Genomic DNA, 25,062 nt, shown 5'->3' with positions numbered 1-25,062 from the left:
GGGCGAGGAGTGAGGGCAGGCAGCCCGGTCAAATCACCTGATCGCCGATCGGGCCGCCAATATTCAGCTAGCGAACACTTCCCAGTACGCATGCGTCCTGGGAAGTGTAATAGTGTAATAACTCGTATGATAGCTAGAGTTAAAAAAATGTTCCACGTGCTTAACTTTTCACTGCTTTTTATGACGTGAGACTCACTATTAAAGATGCGAAGTCTTTTGTGAAATAAAGAATAATGTGCTTTGATCTAATATCACTATGTCATTAGCACGAATGAGACAAATGCAGCCTAGATTACTAGAGACTTCTGTATACAATTAAATCAATGAAATACTCGAATTAACTAAACACTATGTTGGTAAGTAAAAGCTAGTTATCCCACAAAACATCAATCAGTAGATATAGCTTCCAGAGACGCTGATATTACAATTTTTACCAGTTGAGTTGTAGTGGCCCAGCCATCTTATCCTAAAATCACTAATTCAATTGGCTTTCTTCTCATGATGTAAACCATATTGATCTTCCTTAAATTTAAGTTCTTACAAACAAAACAGAAATACTTCTTGGTTTTTAACTCTTTATCCCCGCATAAACTGAACAGAATAATAGCTTGTGTATACAGATATGTTCAAAATGATACATATACCACTGTGACCTTCAGTTGCGCCTTAACTTTCTCAAAGAACAACATTGACCAATTATAGATAGAAGGTTAGCGCGAAAAACAGTTCTTAATTATGTTATTTGTCCGCAACTAAGTGGCCGGGCTGTTGAGTCATTGATAGGTAAGCTAGCGAAGAGAATTACCCAATTCTGCCATTTCCAAATCTGTGGTGCTGATTACGTGGTTGCTACATGGCCATTCTTACAGTGGTCTTGGTAACAGAACACAATAGATTGATTCATGAAATATTCCTTATGTAGTTGTATGCAATCTAGGCATTTACATTTAGAGACAGTGAACAATCTCAATACACAGACCTCTATTGCGTGTCTCAGACGATTCACAGCTAGAAAAAGAAAACCTTATTAAAATCTAATGGGGTAATGGTAAAAAATTGTGGAATAAGCCCTTACTTATTCCGTGCCTAGACAATATTGTCTTGTTTAGGCACAACACATTGATTTTCAGTCTACGAAGGCATGTAATTTATATTTACACTTCATGCACTCCTACAAAATAAATAAAGAAATAGGCTTAAAACTAATAACTTAACTAAAAACTCATTCTTGACGATACTATATATCACATCAAAGAACTTACTACTCTTATTGCTAATGATCAAACGACCTTCGTCTTTTTTATTTAATGGAATCAGGCGTTACTTCGCGGAAGTCCATCCTAAGTAAGAAAAGGACCAATATTTAGCCACTTCCGCACATGCAGTGGTAGTCGTGCAATAAAATGCACCGCCCGCCAGCCCGCTGATAAATGCGCATGCGGCAAACAATGCGAATCACACAACCGCCACCACCAAATCACTCAACACGTGTTTCACCCCTCCACGGGGCATCTTCAGGAGCTATGTTACACCGATTAGTGCCAAATACAGATTTCGTCGCACAGTCTTCGTCTTTTTACCTCCAGACTCTTTCTAATTGGTCGGGCACTAAGCGACGTTAGCCACCAACACCAAAGATCGTAGAGCCTAAGATTTGTACCAAATACCAAATGATTGACGAGTTTCCGCAGCATATTTGGAACTGATGACAGAAGGAATATCTAGCCGCAGTGTACCAAATAACATGGAAGATCTAGTTATATTCAAAGAAGATTAACCATCATCATTACAATGTTATGTTTTTGACAAATAATAAATACTTTTGTCTTCTTTGTAACACTTTTATTTAAATTATTTTTCCTTGTGCAAATCATGTTATAATTTGAATACAACAGATTTTCAAAATCCTTTAAAAAGAACAATTCATTATATTATCAAATTAAACATATTTTTTTATCCATTACATTATTAATTAAGACTTGAATAAATTCAGGAATATTTCCTTAATTTCTGCGTGCGTCATCTTGCGTACACCAACACTACTATTTACTTCGGCCCTATTTAGCAACCTGTCGACATCCGATGAATGTGATATCGATTTTAGGCACCGCACCAACCTAAACTTATATTAAATTGATGATACTAAAAATCTTATGTCATTTCTAAACCTAAAAATGAAAACTTATTACTTACAGGGTTTGTGTAATTTTTTATGATAAACGTATATACACTTACAGATTTGATTGATTTGCCTTAAGCAGTAATGGCCACACGGTTAAGGCGTTTGATTATAATATATTAAACACAATCCTACTTTTTGCATTTCAAAACTTAAAAACACTGTTTAATTTTTTCTACAGTTAAAGAACGTTTCTTTAATAATGTCTATGGAGACTTTGTTAAAAAAGTTAGTATGGACTTACGACGTAAAATATCTTAATATTTTTATATTATATTATGTATTGTGTGTGTTTATACTTTTAAAAAGTCATTTAAATAATGTTATATAACTCTTAATATTTTGATGATACAAAATGATCTTTAGCTTTGCACTTGCTTATTATTACTTTTTACAACCAAAGGCGACAACTTTTTATCGCTTAAACATACAATTTTTGTGTATAAACATTAGTTAAAACTTACCCTATCTTCGTGTCGTAGGATTCAGGTTAAGGAATATCTATTTAGTGTCAAATTTTAATCACACAGAGTCGAGGCTATGCTCTTTCTTACATCTCAAATAATTTCAAAAGACAAGTCGTTACTATTTCATTTTTGTTTATTGGTAATAAATACGCCAGTATGTTTAGGAAACTTGCAGGCATTTTTCGTAATTTTTTGTTAACCTAAATGATATTAAATACTAATAAAGTAACGAGTTACACTTTTAATACATAAAATATTTGAGTAAACATTAAAAAAACACAAACTTAAAAAAGCAACCTTCGCAGTCGGCAGGATTTGAACCTGCGCTCCCAGAGGGAATCTGATTTCTAGTCAAACGCCTTAACCGCTCGGCCACGACTGCTGTAAGCCAGAAATTCCAATTTGAAAGTATATCCAGGTATGTTTCACATTCAATGCAATATAATTTAAAATATTTTCGGTTTGATTCTTTCCGCAATTATATGGAAAAAATCTAAATTACTGTAAAAATTATTTCAAATGTCGGTCATACCAAAATTAACGACCTTATTATCTATTTTACAAGCAGTGCTCAACGATTCTTGCTGTACGTGCTACGGCCTACGCGATCGTAGCATGCTACGAATTTCGTAGCGAGTGCACAGCTTGCACTTAGCATAGTATCGTAACTTTCTCAAGATTTTTGCCAAGATGCATTTTTAATGATTCAATTGCTTGATCCTGTTAGTAATTGTTAATGTACTGCTATAATCAACAAAGTTAGGTGAAATTGATATTCAAAACTCCCGGGCATTAGGAATGCAAGTAATTTTTTTTTCTTAAATGATAGGATAGTCTTCAATATTTGGCAAGCGTCTAATTAAAAGTTATAAGATTATTTAACTCAATCTAAACCATTTTGCAGGATGTTTTTTGTCTCAAACTCGTCAATCCTCGATTCTAGCCAAAGTCGTCCAATTTTTGGAAAAAAGCATCAAAAACTCGTCGCACATTGTTCTGCAACCACTATTTTCCTGATTTGGCTTCGTGTAACTTCTAGCTATTCAGCAAACATAAAAGGTCAATATACGAGGACGTCGTTTTTACACAACTGAAGAATGAAAAACCGAATCAAAGAAGTACTTGAAGGCTATACCGGAAAATTATTCTTATTCTATTTTGATTGTTACGAGGGCTGGAAAAAGGGTTGGCAAAAGTGCGTTTTTTTGGAAGAAGATATTTTATAAGGAATTAAATTGACTTGGGAGGATAAATAAAGAATTCATATTTTATTGATAAATTGACCTTAGTTTTTGATTCACATAAATGTCCATTTTGTGATTAAAAAATATAAAATAACATAGATTCGTAGCTATGATCACCTTTACATTCATTATAATGATTAAAAAAAACAAATTATTTTTTATTCATTCACGAAAGTATTTAAAAACTTGTGTTTAGTAACTGCATATTAGCCTGAAATTAATATTGAAGTTAGGCACAGACAAGCAAGAAAATTAAAATGTTATATATTTATAATTACCAGTACTCAACTTTATTACGTAATAGATCAATAACTTCTCGCGTTTTAATTTCTTACTTTCAAAGCCAAAAGAATTTATCACAATTTTTGAGAATTAATTAAAAATAAAGAGATACTTCGCAGTCGGCAGGATTTGAACCTGCGCTCCCAGAGGGAATCTGATTTCTAGTCAAACGCCTTAACCGCTCGGCCACGACTGCTGGTAATGAAAGAATGAAATATGCAATAGTATCTGCGTAAATAACCTAAAACTTGCATGAAGTATTAATTTGTGAGTATAAAATGAGGCAAACTAAATAGTACTAGCTATTTTCTCTCAATTTAGATATTCAATTAAAAAAATAAGTTACTTGCATCTAAAACTTATCAGAAATAGAAATTATTTTGCCTACGTGGCCTTTCCATTTTCATTACAATTTACTAATTAGCTGATTCATATCGGTTACTTTCGCACGTCAACAGATATCCTGATTTCTACGATACTTACAACGAGAAAGACATTTTAACTTTGACAATATATTGTAAATTTTGTTACTAAAAACGACTTGTTGCTATATTTTTAGTACAAAGTTTGTGTGCAGCGCCATCTTTGGGGTGGTGATTGTACTGAAATTACTTTACCTCAAAAACTGCAATTACACCTTAAAAACCAATCGTAATATGAATAGAAAATAAATACGTACTAAAATATAAAAGATATTTTGATTTTAACGCAGCATACCTTAAAACGTAACAGATTTATGGCTTACTTTTCAATTATTTTCATATTAATTAGACTATTACTTCAAAACTGGATCACTGTTTAAATTAAGTATAAAAATATAAATAAACCGAAACGAAACCCAAAATAAACCGAAAATAAGCTAACAAAAGATGACGGATCTTATTAAACCTAATAAAATGCGAAATATGAATTGTATTCAGTGAAAGGTTTAAAACCGTAACTCACAAAGTGAGTTTTGATTCCATCTCTTGCATGCTAAACAAGCACTCTTTCAAGTAAACTTTGCCCCCAATGATTAATCATCATTATATAGATACCTGCTATAAAGTATAAGCCTCCGCCGAGGATCGCCACGATGACTAGTCTCGCGTTGCCCGCATTCAACTATTTCCTCCGGTGATTAAGTAAAGCAAAATTTTGGCATAAATGTAATACCATTTTAATGAGACACAGCCTTAGTTTAACGTTTATAATTATCATTTACTACACATTCAATCAATACAATTCATGTTGTATGAAGCCTGTGTAGTATTTAAAACGCATCCCGTTTTATCAGAACTATGACATTACAGTTATTTTAATCCCTCTGATTACACCAGTTATAATTATTTTCGTCGAACATTTCTACAAAATTACAACTACACTAATTCTTATTAATACCTAATTCTTTAATTTCCATGACATTCCAATGAAATACTTTTAGTAATTTACCTTTAATTTTTAACATTAGTATAAAAAAAACTAATAACCAAGATAATATTAATACAATCAAAACGTAATGCTAAAAAATGTCATTGATAATTAAACAATAATTACGAGTTTCTAAATGATAACTTCTAAATTTACAAAAAAATTGCTACTTTGTGAAACCATTGTAAAGTAGTAAGTACTATGAAAATTCGTAGCACATTAACATTCTAAAAGAAACTACAAGAATATTATTTTTACTACTTTAAAATTAATAAAATAAAAATAAAGCTCACATTTTTTTTAAAACATAGCAGGTTATTTAAAAAAAAATTACAACTCGTAACTACGTCTATGAATACAATTTTTTTAAAACAAAAGTTTTATTACATAATTTTTCTCTTTGAAATTGAATCAAACATCTTAATTACAAAAGATGTTTATAGGAAAGACGTCGTTGCTAGAATTTTAACTTGCGCAGTCTAAGCAATCTTTGGTCAACGTTTTTTGTTGTACGCGCTACGGTCTACGCGATCGTAGCACGCTACGAATTTCGTAGAGGGTACACAGGGGCGAGCACATGGCATAATATTATAACTTTTTTTTAAATGCTATCAAGATATATAATGAACGATCAAATTACTAAATCACATCAATAATTTTATGAATTTTTTATCTACAAACATTCGCGTTTGTCATTAAAAATAATCATTATTTCCGAGCCAAGAAAAAAGACTATGAATATCTTTAAGATGTTTGTAAAATGTTATTTTATATCGAAGTCACAGAATATAATTAAAAATTCTAATTTCGTATGTTATTCTCAACCTTTCACAAACCTGATAGATTAAAAAATGTCATCAATAAATTTTTAAACTAGATACCTATTAGATTTATATACTTTTATACCTTGCCGAACGCTTAAGTTATTGAACTAGAAATCACATTCCCATTAGGAGCAAAGGTGCAAAACCTGACAACTGGAAATATTTTTTTAGTTTGAAGGGTTAAATAATTTTTACCTGTTTATTTACGTATAAGTTAATTCCTTTGTATCTAATAGTACCACGTGTCTATTTTAACGCGCCCTGATGCGTGTGATGGTATCTAAAAACTATTTTCTGACTAATATCTGCTATTTTCCTATTTTCAGAGTAATATTCATCTAATTTTTTTAGTTACTAGTTACCTCCTATTGATGTATTTTGAAAAAATCTAATCAAATTTGGTTTTTCTTTGTTATGAATTACTTCTCGGAGAGTTTTTCTAGTAGAAAGCTATATTTTAAACCTATAAAAAATGTTTTAGTAGTCTAACTGGTTATAGGGAATTAAATAATTTTATTTATTTTAATGAAAACATGATTTAAATTAGAAATTTATTTAAATTAAAATAATTATTAAGATTTATATACCCACACTACTATAATAATACCGTATGCATTTTTAATAGTTTTATGAAAATTCTTGTTATTGAATATTATTTTTTACACGTATAGAAAGCCTAAGTAAGACATAGATGGCTTTATTAATACGTTTTGGTGTTTGTCTTAACTGGGTGGCAACCACCTACTGAAAATATTATGTAACAATGATAAAGACATTTTCTTTCTTCAAAATATATAAAATAGTTGCTGCGTGCGCCATCTAGCATAGGTCTACAAACTACCTCGAGCTACATTTAGCACCATACTATCGACATCGCACTAACAAATTTGATTGATTTACATACTAGGCACCCGTAGCTGAAAAGCATTTCGTCAAAAGTTAGATACCCCATTTTGGTCTTAGCGTTCACTTTTTACATTTCGAAGATGACGCTTTTTAATAACATTTAGATGATTTAATAGTTTTTTGAGTTAAATCTTTTTTTACGCATTTTAATGCCTTTTCTTCTTAAATACTCATTTATTTTTCATTTAAAAATTACAGAGAAAAGCTCAGAAGAGTACGTTTGGTTGATTAAAATTAGGAGAGATATTAGTTAATTTCATTATTTTTAAGAAATTAAAAAATTAATTAATGTTTACGCTAAAATTACAAAACAGATTTCCTTTTATTTTTTCATTGCAAAAGAAAAATTTGGGGGGAAAATAAAACTTGCTTTTCTTTACTTGTAAAACCAAAGGCGACAAAACCACCGGTAAGAGGTCATTATTTACTTTAAAACTCCTGGCACGGACGTGCTACAAAGTAACCCATAAGTCTTGTCTAAGCATAAAGTCTTTCGTTGCTAAGATACATTTATACCTTGTTATAAGGGACATACTCTACATATCGTATTATTATAGTTTAAGGAAGGCTATTAAATAATTTTAAAAGCGCTAAATTGAAGGGGTACACGATCGTAGCTATGATCATTCTCAGATGTATTAATAAGTTAATTAAATACGAAAATATACATTTAAGAAACATGTATAGTTGGTCGTCGCTGTTGGTTAACCTAAAATAAATATTAAAACTAAGCACAAACAGATCAATTGAAAATTTGTGTTTCTAATGTTTAATCAGAATTTCCTAGCCATTACTTCATTCCCCGTATTAAAATGAATACTTCTCGAGTTTATATATTTACTACTTTGAAGAGTCGAAAAATACTGAAATTCCTTTAATTTAAATATTTTCATTAAAGATACCAAAAAACAAATAGGCAAAAATAACAACCTTCGCAGTCGGCAGGATTTGAACCTGCGCTCCCAGAGGGAATCTGATTTCTAGTCAAACGCCTTAACCGCTCGGCCACGACTGCTGGATATTAACGAGTGAAATATGGAATAGTATCTACGTAAAAAAGGTAAAACTTATATCAAGTTAAATTTATATAACCATGACAATACCTTTTTCATTTATTTATATAATCTGTAAACATAACATTAAGTTATTTACAGGTAAAACCTAAAATAAATATGTTTCTGACCAACTTTACCATTGTTGAATATTAATGCCAGTTGCAATAATTTTTGAAATACGTTGTTTTACTTCAACACGATTTGTTGTTAATGTAAACTAACCAACCAATATTACGTAAAATCAGGGCTTTCTTTGGATCGATTGAAACATTCTCTAAATGAGCTGACATTTGGAGGTTGGAGGTTTTTGCTGTACCAACAATGATGTCATTTACAGTTTACTCACATTAAATACACGAATTAAATTTTAATTTGTATATGTTTACGGTGACAGTCGTTACTTTTTCAATAAAAATTTGGTAACTATACTACTTTAAGCACTATTGGAATTTTTAAAGACTGAATGATATAATTCAGTGATCGTTTGTTAATTATATTATAAGACATAAACTTTATATAATAGTAAACTAAAAACATCAAATAATAACCTCTTTTGAAAACTACAATGTTCTAGTTTTTTAGATATTAGTTTTGTATTCCTTTTTATATACTTTTTAAACACTTTACTGTATGTTATTTAAATAAAATATATTTTTTTTAATAGTACCACATTTCAATAAAATTATAAAATTTAATCTGTAAGTATACCCAAGAATCGGTAACTGAATAATTGGTTTATAAATTAAATGTTGAATCAGTAATCTTTTCCGGACCAACGCCACAATGATATTAAATGATCAGTTATCTATACTACATGTAAATAAAAAAATTGCAACTGTTAGGGCGAAATTGTTATGTGCCCAAAGATATATGTCGAAAGGTATTCATGTGGTGACAATGAGGCGGTAGACGTAACGTGGGAACGCTCCCCACTTGGTGGACTGACGGTACTGTTAAATAAACGGAGGGTCTCTGGATGTGGACAGTGCAAGACCGGTCATCGTGAGGATCTTCGGGGGAACCTGTGCCTTGCAGTGGAAATCTATTGACTGAAAAGAAGAAAAATAATGAATCGCCGATTATTTACTAAATAAATCTTTCTCAACAGACATTTGCGATATTCTGTTCTTCAGGCTGGCCTCGAAATCTCTTATGAAATGCAACGGTTCTCACTATTACATTATGCTATCTTATCATCATGTCAGTCAATAGCCTGCAACATCCATGTCTATAGAACGGATGAAGCCTCGGACCATAATTGAACAAGAAATGCACATTTATCTGTTGTTAATTACAACCACGTGTCGTAATAATGGGGGTGAACGTCCGCCTTTGCATAGACCAGAGGAGGCTAAGCTGCTTGATAGTTCGATCCGTTGTTCAAAATTTGAAATTTATCTGGGGTCGCATTTTTATATGCATCTAAAATACGCAAGCGAATATATTTTTACAAAAATTATATTTATTGAAATTATATGAAGAAGTACAAAATATGCGTATTGAAGTTAAATATAACGGCAACGTATATTGACTGCACTCCTAATAATTCTTAAGATGTCGGTTAGTTAATAATGATCGGTGTTTGGGTTTCGCTAATTTTAAGGTGGATCAATAATAATAATTATTGAAACCAGGGAGTTGTTTAGATTTCTCAGGAGCTGACATAGGTCATATAAATTTAAATATCGAATTAATTCTAAAATCAATTGGATCCAAAAATAATCAGTCAAAGAGCCGCATGTTACTCGCGAGCCGCAGTTTGGCCACTCCTGGCCCCCTTTAGATATTTATAATATTGGCTTCACCGTTATAAATATATTCCTCTGATGAAAATATTACTAAAAAAACTATTATATGTGTAATGATACACTAGAACAAGACTAAGATAAAACACTAAAACCCGTGAAAAAATTAAAGCTTGTACAATTTTTAACCTTAAAATAAACTAATTTGTGTTTTATTTCGTCCTTTCAGCCCATAGACCACTGCAAGACTTAAGCCTCTCTCAAAGATATCTATGTAGGGATATACAATTCCACGATTGGCAGGCGGGTTGGCGTTCGCAGTGTGGTATTATAGTAAGCAGAGGATGATGTTGCCCATCTTGTGGAATTTATTTGTTATCGGTGGTACTCCATTACAAAAAGTATGAATTATATAAAATCGTATCCTGGGAATCGAACTCCCGAGCGACGATCGTAAGTCTCAGTTCTGTACCGTCGGGCTAACACTGCTCAATTATTAATAATAAAAGAGTACAGTATTTTATATTTTGTTTCCCAAATAAAATAAAAAAATGATAGTCATTTTTAACTAAGTTATTACGGACAAGATGTAAACCTACATCTGGAGCATCTAAAAACAAATTTTCCCTTCTTATGATCTTAGCCTTCGTTATAACGGATGAATTCGGGAGAATTTGATTTGAAAACTCTTGCAAGGTTATTTATTCCTGCCGACTTTCTACGGCTGGGAGTAATTGTCATATGAATGTCGCATTCCAGTTGAAAAGTTTACTATTGAAATTGAAAAATGATAACATTTTATACATTGTGATAGGAAATACTTGTCAAAACATTAAACCGTTTTGTTGATAAATAAACCATGCACGCTATATTACAAAAAACATCAACTTATTTTTTTACTTTTAAAGCAGTACTTATTATGCATTTGTAATAAATTAAGAAAACATTTTAGATTGCACATACTTTTTATATAGAGTGAAAAGGAGTCTTAGTTATCGAAAAGCAATCTGCTAATACATGCACCATTGTTTAGAAGAAGGCTCCATTGAGTATTGTGTAAATAAAAACATTGTATCGATTATTAATTATTTTAATTTTTCTTCTCTATCCTTTTTATCACAAACTATGACTACTTTTTCAATTTCATAAACCTTCATGCAATTTATAGTTCACCGCGCTCCTTCTATGTATCATTTCTGTATCGGAAGATACTTATATCACTACGCCATATTGCGCTCTTGTTGAAAATTAAAGTTTTATGATTTATGGACCTAGGATGACTCTCGGTCATTTTTCTAACCAAGATTAAATATAAGCGCGTTTGTGCAGCTTTGTTACAGCTTCGCCTTACGTAACATGTAATAATACTTATTAGGACGGGAAAAATATTACTTCTTTTTTTGGTGTATTTAAAATATTGTATTAAAAAGGAAGAAATTAAATGCAAGTCTTAAAAAAAATTAACGTTTATGGATTTAATTTAGCTGGAAGATAGTTTACGCGTTTTTTAATCTGGGAATTTTGATGTCAAACATTTCGCTGTAGTCGCCCAGTTACAGATAAAATGATCATTATTTTTGAAAAAGTGGATAAAATGAATGGATATGGTATGCGAAGTGTAAATTTGTAGTAACTTGTTTCATATAAATACATGGCGGCTACACTATGAAGTTAACACTAGAAAAACTGAAGGATATGTACCCATGCCTATTTCCCTAAAGTAGTCTAATGACAGCAATGTGAAAGAATAAACAGTGTCATATTTTTTTAATTTTTTTTTAATAATGATATCTAAAATATTAGTAAATATTATCAAAAAAATAAGTAATTATTTCATTGTGTACTTTACAATTATTTTAACTGGAATTAAAAAGTAGATAAAACGACTTCCTAGGACAATCTCAAGATGCTTAACTTATTCTTTATTCAATTAAAGCGGTTGATTAATTTAGTCATCAACTAAGTTAACAACGCGATAACTAATGGTTAGTCTATCAACTACATAAGACTGAATATCCTTTGAATAGATTAAAGTTAACGCTTCATGTATATTATAAGGCATATATAATTTAATATTAATGTCAGAATAGTTATTGAAAAAAAAACTTTGGTTGCATTTTAAATATAATGAAGTTTTTATTTAATTAATGAATTATTTTGAAATATCCATACTTCTTTTAAAAATGTTTGGTAATAAATACCGTCTGTCATCGTGATACTCATTATCAGACACTATTATTATTGTTATGACATATGAATTCAAGACGTGGTCGCATACGACGGGCATTCAAGGCTCAAAGTCACCCAGAGTGCAATGGAAAGAGCTATGATCGAAGTTTCGCTGCGAGATCGAATCAAAAATGGGGAGGTCCGCTGAAGAATCTAGGTCCGAAGTAGCTTGAAGAAATGCTCGTCGAAAGTGGCAGTAGGCACATTGCTCGAGCAAACGAAGGCTGTTGGGGTCTTTTAGTTTTTGAATCGCAACTTCGAGCTGATAGTCGCGGCGTGGGTAGACCCCTACAAGATCGACATAGTCAAGGTGGCGGCAAGGCGATGCATGCGAGCAGCGTAAGACCGGCGATCATATCGTGGCTATCTTTGGAAGAGGCTTATGTCTTGCGGTGGGTGTCATCAGCTGAATAAAAGAAGAATAATTAGTATCGATAATTATTTTCCAAATAAAACTTTCTCAGCAGACATTTGCCACATCCTACGGGTTACGGGACCACAATATCTCTTTCGTTATGCAGCGGTTCTTTGCGTTACAGTATCCTGTCATCATATCAACTGATAGAATCCAAAGCATAGGAGTCGGTCCACCTAGTTGAGCCTGAGACTATAATTGAATCAAATATCGTATAAATGCAAGTAAACGTACACCATTGCATGAGCCTTGAGAAAAATATAAAAATAGCTTTACGGATTTAAATATATTCGCCTTAAGGAAATATTAATAAAATATATAATTATGAGTTTGAAACTATACACTCAAACTGTCTGTTGAATGGTTTTATTAATGCATGTTTTAGTCTACCAACGAACTACGTTATATATTTAAAAAAAAACCGTGAAAACATCGTGGAGTGTACAATGTTTAATCTTAAAATAATCTTATTTGTAAGAAGTAAAGCAAAGGCCTATCCCAAAGTATATATGTGGGGATATACAATAAGCGTCACGCATGACTAGCGACTTTGCGTTTGCTGTGTGGTATTATAGTTCACAGAGGACGATGCGGCCAATCCTCTGAAAACTTGTGTAAGCCAGTGGCAATCGTAAATAATTAATGCACAGGGTGTGAATTATTTAAGATTGTATCCAGGGAATCGAATCCACAACCTATGCTCAGACTATCACTGCTCAGTTATTTATTTTAAAAAGAATTGTATTTACTAGCTCGTTTTTTAAATAAATTAAAAAATAATTGTTTTTTTTTTAGTAACAAGGTATTTAACTAAATCTCGAGCATTTAAAAACAAACTTGCTGCCTGCTTATATCTTAGTCTGCTTTAAGCATTATTATAGCTAATGAGTTCGGGATAATTTGACCTGAAAAACGCTTACAGAGTTAAATTTACGCGCAGTTTTTATTTTAATTGAATTCAAATTAAACAGGAGTTATCGCGTACCACATTATTGTCTTGGATTGTTCTACTTTCATCATATCATGTACAAATTTTGTATCATATACTTAATCACATATTGTTCAAATCTTATTACTTACATAACTAATATTTACATAATAAAACCTTCAACGTATTCAAATAAAAATAAGATCGCCATCTAACAACTAACGAGAAAATTAATTCTAATCCGGTATAATACACATATTTGAGCAATATCGCTCATTTCTGAGAGAGCAAAGCGATGTTGCTTATGACGTAATATAACAACTAAAAGCTCATACAAGGCATAACTCTCGAAGCAATCGTCTTAATTCATACTACAAACAATAGATACCGCATAATCCCAGGATTAGCAGACATGTTTGTCTAATACATTAGAGCAAATGTTTTGTTAAATGCGTACAATTAACTTAAGACGAAGGTTTACAATTCGTGTTACTTGTGATGATTTACAGTTCTGTAGCTTGCTTAATAATTTTGGGATTCTCAAAAGAGCTCAAAAAAGCTGTTTGGGTGTCCTAAGTCGTGAACGTGCTACAGCTTATTTTATAATGTTACATATACGAGTACTTTTACTATATAATGAAGACAATTTATCATTACTTATTTCAGCTATCGCCAACACAAGCTCTATCTTAGGTCTATTTGACAATCTTTTGTATTCATCAAATAGTTTCTTGGTTTAGTTAATTCTTTTGTGAAAGTTAAAATTGCTTTTTTGTTGTATCCGTATAGAATAACGTACATTCATGAAAATAAATCAACTTATTTTTCTTCATTATATCTCTAATAAACCTTTTACAATAAATTTATTTCTTTCGGAAAATTATCATACGAACAAAGACAAAACATGGAAGAAATCCAATAATTTAAAATGAATATATAAATAAGATTCAAAAACTCATCATTACCTAGATACGAATCGACGAAAAGTAAGGAGGAGATGTTTACAATTTGCATCGGAACGATGTATTTAAAGGAGGCATCCGTACTTAAAGCAGGAAAAACGTAAATCGTATAATTTAGCGAAGATTCTCCACTTTATTAATGAACAAAGGAAGTTATTTTCCTTGATATAAAATACTTTATTTCGTTTTTATAGCAAAGAGAAGAATGCTCTTAAATCATTATTTCATTTCACTCTCTTTCATTGTATATTGAATACATTTGTAATATTGCATCAAATATATTTTATAAAATAAACTACTAAAATTTAGTTGAATAATATACTTTAACTAAATGTATAAGCTGATCTCCTCATTTCTGTTACGATCTCGAAACAACGAGCACAGCAAAAGAGCTAAAAAGCTTTAGGTTACCCAGAGAGCTATAACTTTCCATAGCTCTCTGGGTAACCTAAAGCTTTCTTGTGAGGCCTGTCATGATTGACTACGTCTCGGATATCATCATAGACAACACACATTAGTCATAAACCTTCCTTTTTAGGCATTGCGGTATTTTGACCGAGATGTTTCGGAGCTTTCCGAAAGCTACCCATTCTAGTTTGACTCAGTGAGTGATTTTAGTTTTCTCTGAATATTCTCAATATTAAATATATCAATTTGACCTTCACAAGCGATCACTAAATAATCCGAAGTTAATAATTATGCGAAAAAGCAATGTATAATAAATTACTTACGCATTATTTGCAAGTAAAAAATTTTTGCTACAGAAATCCGCCTGTAAAAAAATTTCTTTCCGATAACTAATGCCAAAACGTTCTAACAAAGTTCTGTGAATAGAGAAAAAAAGTCACCTGAACGCTTGTCTCCCACAACTTTGAACAATTAATAAGTTTCAAGGTTCGCAAGAAAAGACGGGGACTGAGCGATATTCCATTACCATTTCAATGGGTAACATTGCCCGTGTCGTCGCCAACGTCCCACACTGATTTATGCTTAGACGAATGAAGTAGTAAAAATAAAGTGATAAAAACATGGCTTGATTATCCCTTACTCTAATTATAGATTTATTTATAAAAGGTATGTAAATTTAACAATACAGAAAGAAATTAAGTGATGTGAATTTATTGATCAGTAGCTGTCAATTATTGTAAATAAGGAATAATATATAAGCTAGTGATAAAATAGTAAGAAAAAGCTGTTTTTGAAATTCTAATTACTACTTATATATAGTTTTTATTTACTATCTGCTTCCTGGAGACTGTGTAGTACCAGAAATTATTAGCTTGTTGCATTTAAATCAAACAAATAAATGAATGTAACATATTTAAAAGTGATTACATTGTACAGAATGATCGTAAATAGAAGTGAAAGCTTTAAAGCTTTTTGCTGACAAGTGTAAAATTTTTTAACCCTAAAACCTATCACCATAAATTGTAATTGCAACCTAAGGCGGCGAGGAGAGAGCAGAGTTAAAAAAGAGCAAAAACTAGGACAGAGGAGCTGATACTTCACCATTTCTCTGGATCCAAATTTATATATATATATATATATATATATATATAAATATATATAATGTAAGTAACTTCAAGTTAGAAAGAGAGATAACATTAACAAATATTAATCAATCTCATTTTGAAAATACCATATTGTGCTATCGTTTATAAGTTTTTAAAGTACTGGCTTCCTCACACAGAAATATAATGTAAACGATATTCATGATCATTTGTCATGATATTTAAACATAATTAAAAAACCTTTCCTATCACTAGCTATATACGAATTTAATTTCCGTTTGTACATTAAGATAAAGGTTACCGCGTATTGGTAATTAAAATCGTCTAAAACAGAAACGTTTCACTTAATAGACTTTTTATAATATGGAGAGGAACGGTTCTAACGCGCTGTGTATCTGACAACCGTATTAATTCCGCTATCTGTGTACAACAAAAGCTATACATAATTACTAAATACAAAGATTCGGTATACAAGTCAGGAATTATTTATTACATTGACATTAGGCACGTGTCTAAAAATAAAGTATTTTACATCGTTATTAATAAAAAAAATGATCAACTTTTTTATCATTTCAAGTGGAAAATGCCTAAAGTATCCTAAATTCAACGCGCTATGAAGAGAGACAAGTTTGTATTTTTGTACGAGATCAAATCAAAAACGTAAAGATTCGTATATACACAAATATAACCGATATAGTACGGGGAATTGGCCAGTTCAAGTTATAATGGCCACGTAGTGGGCTGAACAGATGACCGCACGAACTTAAAGGTTCTGGAGTGGAGACCGCGGATCGGCAAGTGCATCTTAGTATTCATAAGTTACACAGACGACCTTGTCAAGACCATTGGAAATTTATAATAGAGGCCTAAGTTATACAGAGGACGTCTTAGAGCTATATGTGTACAATCTGAAGATGCCGATAGAGCATAGAGACGCAGCTCTAATGGTGACTTTAAAAGACTCGCCATTGCTAATAAATAAAACATATATATTTATATATTTACATAAATAAAACATATATATATATATATATATATATATATATATATATATATATATGTATATATATATACATATATATATACATACAAACATTGATTATGTGTTTGCAGTTATATAGTCCCCCTAGTCCACTTTACGCAGTATGAATCTTATATATAAATTAGCGATCAATAACTTAATTTACACAAATATGTTTTTGAATGGTGAATAGTGATCGTACACAGAAATGAACAAAAAGAGCACATAAAATCTTTCAGTGTTCTTTATTTTAGCAATCAAGCATTTCACTGGATAAACAAGTACTTACATACTCGTATAATGGAATGTTCAAACAGGTATCATCAATTTACTTGCGCTAACGACGAAGCATTCAGACCTTAATACCTTTGGGCGATGGGGGCAAATGCCTTTTGATTGAACTATTGTAGTTCGCTGTTACACGCGTTCATAATATAAATCGCTTAACCTTGACTGGTCTTTATATGTTCATTATTGTTTTGTATTGTTTACTTAACATTCCTAGAACAACAATTATCAATTTAAGTCTTATGCTTTGGATACCTCAACTCTGCGAGTAGCCTAAAAGGTTCACTCGCAAGGTGAACAGACGACTTTACTAAGGTCGGTAAGAGAATAAAAATAATAGGTCGGTAAGCTAGATAAGTTCGTTTCACAAATCACATCACAAATACCGTGCGCAAGAAGTCGTCTTAACTGATCAAACTAAATCTTCACTGCACTAGCTATCAAACAACACAAAACATGCATTTCAATACGTAATGTTGATTCAAAGTTTAATACTATAAGCAGTATGCGCTCTCTGATGTTACCCAGTATTTTTAATTCTAAATAATGTATTCAATATACTTGTAGCTTCTATTAATTATATAAAGGTATTATCAATTATGATTATCATCAGACAATTGTAGCAGCGCTTATGTAAATTTGTTATGTTGTAATTGGAAACAGATTAATTTTATTGTAGGGGCAACATGTAGTTCACTACTACTCACACCTATTTCGGCTTCGTTTTGTTAATATCTCAAATCCTACTGGCCCTATTAAGAATCGTAAATATTTGTAAATGATGAATAAAATTTATAGGGTATTCGAAAGAAGAAATGGCAAAATAATTAAAGGGACTACCAGTTTTGAGCATACGATATGGGAGCGATTCCTGTATGGCATAGGTTTTATTTTTTTTTCTTAATGGTCCCTGCTGTTGGGGACCTCTCGTTCCCCTATCTCGTGTGGGACAGGGACTTTTTATTTCTAGTAATTTATTCATATTTTTTATTATTATCATTCTTCTTTCATGTATCATATTATCTGTCGTACTGTTTCTTTCATTCTACAATTTTCCCAGTCTTTCTCTTTCATTCCATTAGCCATACATCCATTCTCAACCACTACATTCTAGGTTTCCTTACTATTTTATTTTGCAACATTATATTTATTGTTCAAATATTTAACACATATTTTCTTTATAATTATCATCTTATATTATACTGTTTATTGCACTATTTTTGGTACTACTTTATTTCTTTTATTTCTATATTTTAGTGTTTGGTTTACTTTTTTTATTCATATTCAAGTCTATTTGAATCTATTAGTGTGTTTTATTTTTACCTATTGCATTTGTCACCACCTTCCTGCAGTAGCTGAGGAAGCATTCTCTCTCCCCTTTGTCTTGCATGATGGCCGAGATACTTACGTTTTATTGTGAATGCAGGAATTTAGTGAGTTTTGCGCTCGCCCTTGTATACAACACCTTCAATATTGTTGAAGAAAGACTGTAACCGCAATAGAACATATTACATACATATAATGGGTTTACGGGAGTAATATTTAAATTTTCCAAATGCCCCGGATTGTGAATGCATTCATTCTACCGGCACGATGCGGTCGCTTCATATGCAAATGTGAAATTCTTATCTACCGCATTTTACGTCGTCTCTCCTGATGGAATCTACTTTTTGTGTTTCGTTTATAAAATTGCCTTTCTTTATGCATGAACTACTTAGGCCCAAGTCGACAAAAATCTACCAAATAAACTATCGTGTTACTCTCCACCGTGTACCAAAGAAAATATAGTCTAGAGCACCTTACAGAAGGTGTTTTCAGATTTGAGCTACGACAGAAGAGACGGCTTAAATTACTGATTTTTCTAGCTAGTAGCCATCTAAACTTATACGTAAAAGATTAGTGTATGTCAATGTCAGTGTGATATAGCTAAAGTTAGTTTAGTATAAATTATCACCGTTGCCAGCGGCTTGCACCCGGTGTTTTTTAACGACTTTAACACTAGCTTGTGGGTGGAGGTCATAAACTATACTTGCTTTTGTGTTCACTCCAGCACCTTAAGGCTTTAGTGGCCATCTGTTCTGTTCGCTATGCGTTTTACGAATTTGCCGGAAAAATGGACGGATGACAAAGTTAGTTCAGTAAAGTTATCTAAAGATGATAAATACAGGCTACTTCCTACCGGTGCTAGTAGAAATATGTATATAGAGAAGGCTTATGTCTATCGAACGTACTACGGAAATAATGCTGACTATACATATCTATTTGTACCTAAATTGGCTTTGTATCGATCTAAATATAATATCTTTAACTTAACAATAAACGTTGTAGATTGTAATATTTAATACGTACAGTTTAAGTCGTAAAATGTTTTCAAAACATATCTCTAATTAAAATTCTATCTCTAATTAAGGATAAAGATTCGCGTCTTGTTTATTTTATTAAGTGAAGAATAGGAATGGTTCGTGAAAATTTGTAATTAGATTAATTGGCGACGCAGCTTGCTCGTTAGCGCCTAGAGTAGTGCCAGTAACGAATGATTTAATTAAGAATATACGCAATTTTATTATTTTCAAATAAACAGTTACAGGGTGATTGGTTATAGATGTAAAAGCTTTAATGGGGTGAATGGGCTGTTTTGCAGTCAATTAATTTATGGTATACCCTGTTTAAAAATCAATAATTTCAAAACTAAATAAGTATAATCTTTGAACATAGTTTTGATTTTAATTTATTTTTAATACATTTTATTTTAGATGAAATTATAATTGTAGTTTTAATTTTCAAGTTGTTCAAGTCTGTTATAAATGTAAATACTAGTTAATAAGGATATGTAATCGTTGTTTATAAAATGTAAGTTATATTGTTGATAAGCCTTAAAAACATAATTCACAATTTGTTTTCATTTGCTCTTATCGCAAAATAACAATTTGGTTTGGGTTGTCTTTCAGATTATAATACTAAGAAAGAGTTTTTTTTATGAGTAAATCTTCGGAAATTAATTATTATCAATACTATTATTGCTCCAACAAGCGTAACGTAGGACTTTAGCCCACAAGGTGGACATACAATCGTGCTAAGGTCGACGAACGCAGGCCGCTTTCAATCAGTCCAATTTGAAATCTATAGATAAGGGTGATTTTTAAAAAACCTCAAATATTGCAACAATTAAAAATTATAAACCCCTATTTTGATCTGTGTATTAATTAAGTATTGAATTTTGTAATTCTGCTAATACGATTTAAAACTGTAAAGGACGAGATATTAAAAAATCTTGTAAATAATTCAGACCCCATAAATTAGTTAGCATCTGTTTTTTAAATCATGGACCACAAAAATACACGTATCTTCAATTAAGCCTGAGATTTAAAGATTCTAAATTTAAGTACACAAATCCGAATTAAATTTAACCTGTACCTTGGTGTATCAGGTAAAGCAATAAAGTTTTCGTGAATATAGCTCTACGAGTTTATTGATAATTAAAACATTCATTAAAGTTGAAAGCCTTATTGTCATTCACTTAACCTGAACGTAAGTATTCCTACTACCAATATACGTAAGAATTACGAAAATACTTGTTATGGATCATATAAATATAATACATATGACAACGAACGCAAATTATCAGATAACTTGTACTCCAGAATATATGTGTATTCATGAGGAAATCCACCGCTGTACTCCGTTTAAGTCATGGGATTCGTTGACAGTACCGCTAAGTAAGTACTGCAGTAAACTCTTCCTTAACTTATTAAATAAAACTGTAGAACATCGATTAGCATTTGCAACTAAATTTTATTTATTTTATACATATTTCATGTATATATTTTTATACTAGGTATTCTCCCTTCGCTTCGTGAACTTAATGAACGCCATTTCAACACTCTGGCGGGTGAAATTTTTTAAGATCTCTCTGAAATGTCCTCTACACGGTGCAAGAAATGTTTCGCGAATTTCATGTCTACCGATCTTACAGTTTCAGAAATGTATTCAATAAGCACGGATTGGAATCCTATATCTATGCTAAAGATTAAAATTAATGTATGTCTATATTTATCATCCGTAAAGTATATATTTTAAAGTATGTGATGTGTATATACTTAATACATTTAATGTTATATGCTACTATTTCTATCGTCCCCTTACACTGTTTCTATCGTCTCCATCGAATGGTTGTCGCGCTTTTAGACCGCTATTTGTATCACGTTGACGTGAGCGTGTACATTTTATTTATTATATTTTATTGTTAACAATATATTATAATTAATAAAATTTATAAAAATTCATTTTAAAGCATGTTTCTTAGAGCATGATACATTAAATTTTTCCACATTATCATATCTTTGGTAACTCGGCATGCGAGTAAAAGCAGCCGTACAAATTCATTACAAGAAATAAGATTATTAAAGGATAACTTAATGTTTTATTTTCTTAACTTAATATGATGACTTAATATGATATTATACAGAATGTGTACGATATAGATATAAATATATATAAGCCGAATAACAACAGAATAGTTTTAATGTAGCACATTGGCTGGAGTCCTATGTAAGGAGAGATTGTCAATTTATTTACTAAAATTTATGATAAAAATGTAACGATAGTATCGTCACATTTTTACTTCATTGATGGGTAAAATATAACCAAACTATTTTTTTAATTTAATTTTCTTAGTTTTCTTCCTAACAGCCGATAGACGCCTACTGCAATGCATAGTTCTCCCTCAAAGATCGTCATGATGACCAGTCTTATGCTGCCCGCAACCAGCGACTTTGTATGACCTTAACTAAACCGTCGGTCTACCTAGGGGGAAGCTTCTACTGGCTCGTGGTTGCCACTCCAGAACCTTTCGGCTCTAAAGGCCATCAGTTGCACGTACTATGTGCCCCCCCTTCCCCTGCCATTAATAATATATTACTAACTATTATATATGCTAATTAATATACCATAATTATTAAGGCAAGCGGGATCGTAATTGCAGTGTGGAATTATGGGTACAATGGGACGCTGCTATTCAATCTCTGGAAATTATAATGAATCCACAAAGTGTTAACTATGTTTACGGCTGTATTTCAGTAATTAAACCCACGACATACTACCGCCGTCTTAGTCCTCTACCGCAAGGTTACCATTGCTTAAAAATAATCATGTTATGAGGATAAAAGTCAATCATTTGACCAGAAATGCTCTGGAAGCCGTTAGACCTAAATTATAATTACCTATGTCTTTGATGAGAAGCATCAAAGATGTAAGGACGAGAGATTTTATTAAGGAATGATGAAACTACACCCCGAGTGGAGGTGTAAAGTTAAATAAATCAAAAGACGATCCTTCTCATATCAGTCGACAGCGGAAAATCCGCAATGAACATTTTCTATTTAACCATTAAGTAACAATTCATTATGATGAAAAATCACTGGATATCCAGCTTCTATTTCAAATATATATACGTTGTTCTATACGATCCAATGCCCGAGTGAGGCGTGTATTTAAAATGCAATTAATCTTAATCCATCACTTTGCTAATTAACAATATCGTCATGAGTTTACTTATACTAATAAGATGCACAAGTACATTTCAATGATATTTAGTTAAAACATTTTTTGAAAAACAATATTTGCACATCCGATTTCCATCTTCCAAATTTCATTACTGCTGTGAGAGTGAACAATTTAATAAATTTGTGAGCCGTAGAAGGATTCAGTAAGAGAATTTGCACATTCTAAAATTTATGTGAATTTTGTGATTTCATCTTTATATTCGATTTCTTTTCTCGCTTACTTCTTTTTACACAGATAAAATATGCATGGGATCGTAAGGTTTTCAACAGAGTTTTTAAAAAAGTATGTTTTAATTTTTTTACGAAAGTTATAAATAATACGCGGTAACTTTATTCACTTCTGAGACTTGCGATCCTTGGCCGCGGTTTCCATTGCATTAAGGATGTAGGATTGTCACTGCTGAGAAATAAGTTTCCCGACGATGGACGATCGCCAACCCACCTGCCTAGCGTGGTAATTATGTTGTCCGCCCGTAGATATCGTTAGGGGAGGCGTATGCCTTGCAGTAGGCGTCTATGGACTGAAAAAAACAGCGTAAGCAACCTGAAAAAACGAAATCTGAAAATGTAAGGTCGTTGCACAATTTTCAGATCATAATCAAAATATCAATATTCATACAATCTGTAACACTGAATGCTTTTCACAGCGGCATTTCCAGGTTGTTATTTTACGATACAACGTAACGTAAGTACGAATAACGTCATAAGCACGTGAATCAATTTCCCAGCATCATTTTCCCTATTATGTTTGATAAACACGAAGCGAATGTAAAATGAAATGCCATTCGAAGTACCGGAAATAATTGGTTTAAGAGTTGAAGGTAACTCGCTTACAAATAGCCGAGTTTGAATTAAAAGTACAAAAACCAAATGGTTTCAGTTTATTTTTATGTAAACATAAATAATATAAAAAGGATATACTCATACAATACATTTCTTATAGTTATTATTGTCTTTTCTTTATTTAGGTATATAAAGCAAATACAATCAGTATTGTAATTTTATAAAAATTATTATTATGGCGATTGTATTAAATTATTTCCCATAATACTAAATGTAAAAATTTTAATAGAAATGGCAATCGATTTTGCACATTTATCATTGTCATTAACCTATAAAGTGGTTTTATATAACTGCTGCATATTTATTAATATAACATCAAGCAATTATAGAGTACTTTTTGTTAATAGCAGTAGCTTTATTAGCATAATATAGATACCGCAGAAATAATTAACTTTTTGTTAGCTTCTCATTTAGATATTTTCTTCAAAGAAATATACTTTTAATCGACATACATTATTTTACAGTAACAATAAATCCTATACACTAAAATAGAATCTTTACTAAAATACATTAATTAAGACTAATATGTAACATTACATTACTTACAACTATTTGCGCAAGATCTAATTACACTGGTATCAAAATTATAACAATAAATGATTGCTAATTTAGAATTATACCGAATGTTAACGACATAATCCAGTGGATTGGTAAAAGGAGACAGTGGACAGGCTATGTAGCACATAAAACCGCTGGAGCCTTAAGCGTCCACACTCTAGACAGACGACCATGTAAAGCTAGTCAGGAAACCTTGGTTAGTTTATAACTAGACGATGTTGATGATAATTAATTTAGAATTACCTAACATTATCGAATGTAACATTAATTTTTTTACCGGTTAAATAATTACAAAAGTAGATAATAGTTTAAGGTCATATTACCGTATACATCAAGATAAAAAAACATCAAATTACGTTACATTAACGTTAAATATATGCAGATATTTAAATCAGGTAGCTGCCATTTTTACCCGCTGCACCTGTCGATCGTCTCATAACAAGACAGTTTGTCGCACAATCTAGCGGAACGTGATCGAAACTGCGTTTGACATGCGTTTATTTCACACAATAATGAATGTGGGAGCTTTAAAATTCTTACGTTAGTTGCGGTTAGCATGATCAGCATTAGCGATTACTAAACGTTTGCTTTATTTTAATTCGCATAAACTATAAAATTGGTACTGAAAGTTGAC

General features: G+C 31.6%; 3 non-coding genes across 3 annotated transcripts; all 3 read right to left on the bottom strand.

The window, feature by feature from the left end:
* Positions 1-2,946: 2,946 nt before the first annotated feature.
* On the bottom strand, positions 2,947-3,028 carry TRNAS-AGA (transfer RNA serine (anticodon AGA)). The gene has a single exon. It is a non-coding gene; the product is annotated as a tRNA-Ser (tRNA).
* Positions 3,029-4,286: 1,258 nt separating this feature from the next.
* On the bottom strand, positions 4,287-4,368 carry TRNAS-AGA (transfer RNA serine (anticodon AGA)). Its single transcript has one exon. It is a non-coding gene; the product is annotated as a tRNA-Ser (tRNA).
* A 3,877-nt stretch (positions 4,369-8,245) lies between these two features.
* On the bottom strand, positions 8,246-8,327 carry TRNAS-AGA (transfer RNA serine (anticodon AGA)). The gene has a single exon. It is a non-coding gene; the product is annotated as a tRNA-Ser (tRNA).
* Positions 8,328-25,062: the final 16,735 nt, after the last annotated feature.

The sequence above is a fragment of the Battus philenor genome, unplaced genomic scaffold (assembly GCF_028537555.1).
Source record: "Battus philenor isolate CCGP_79_NKW_IND1 unplaced genomic scaffold, ilBatPhil1.0.hap1 SCAF_1, whole genome shotgun sequence".
NCBI lineage: Eukaryota > Metazoa > Arthropoda > Insecta > Lepidoptera > Papilionidae > Battus > Battus philenor.
Note: the sequence above shows the minus strand (reverse complement) of the source record. Positions and strands in the feature narration are given on the sequence as shown.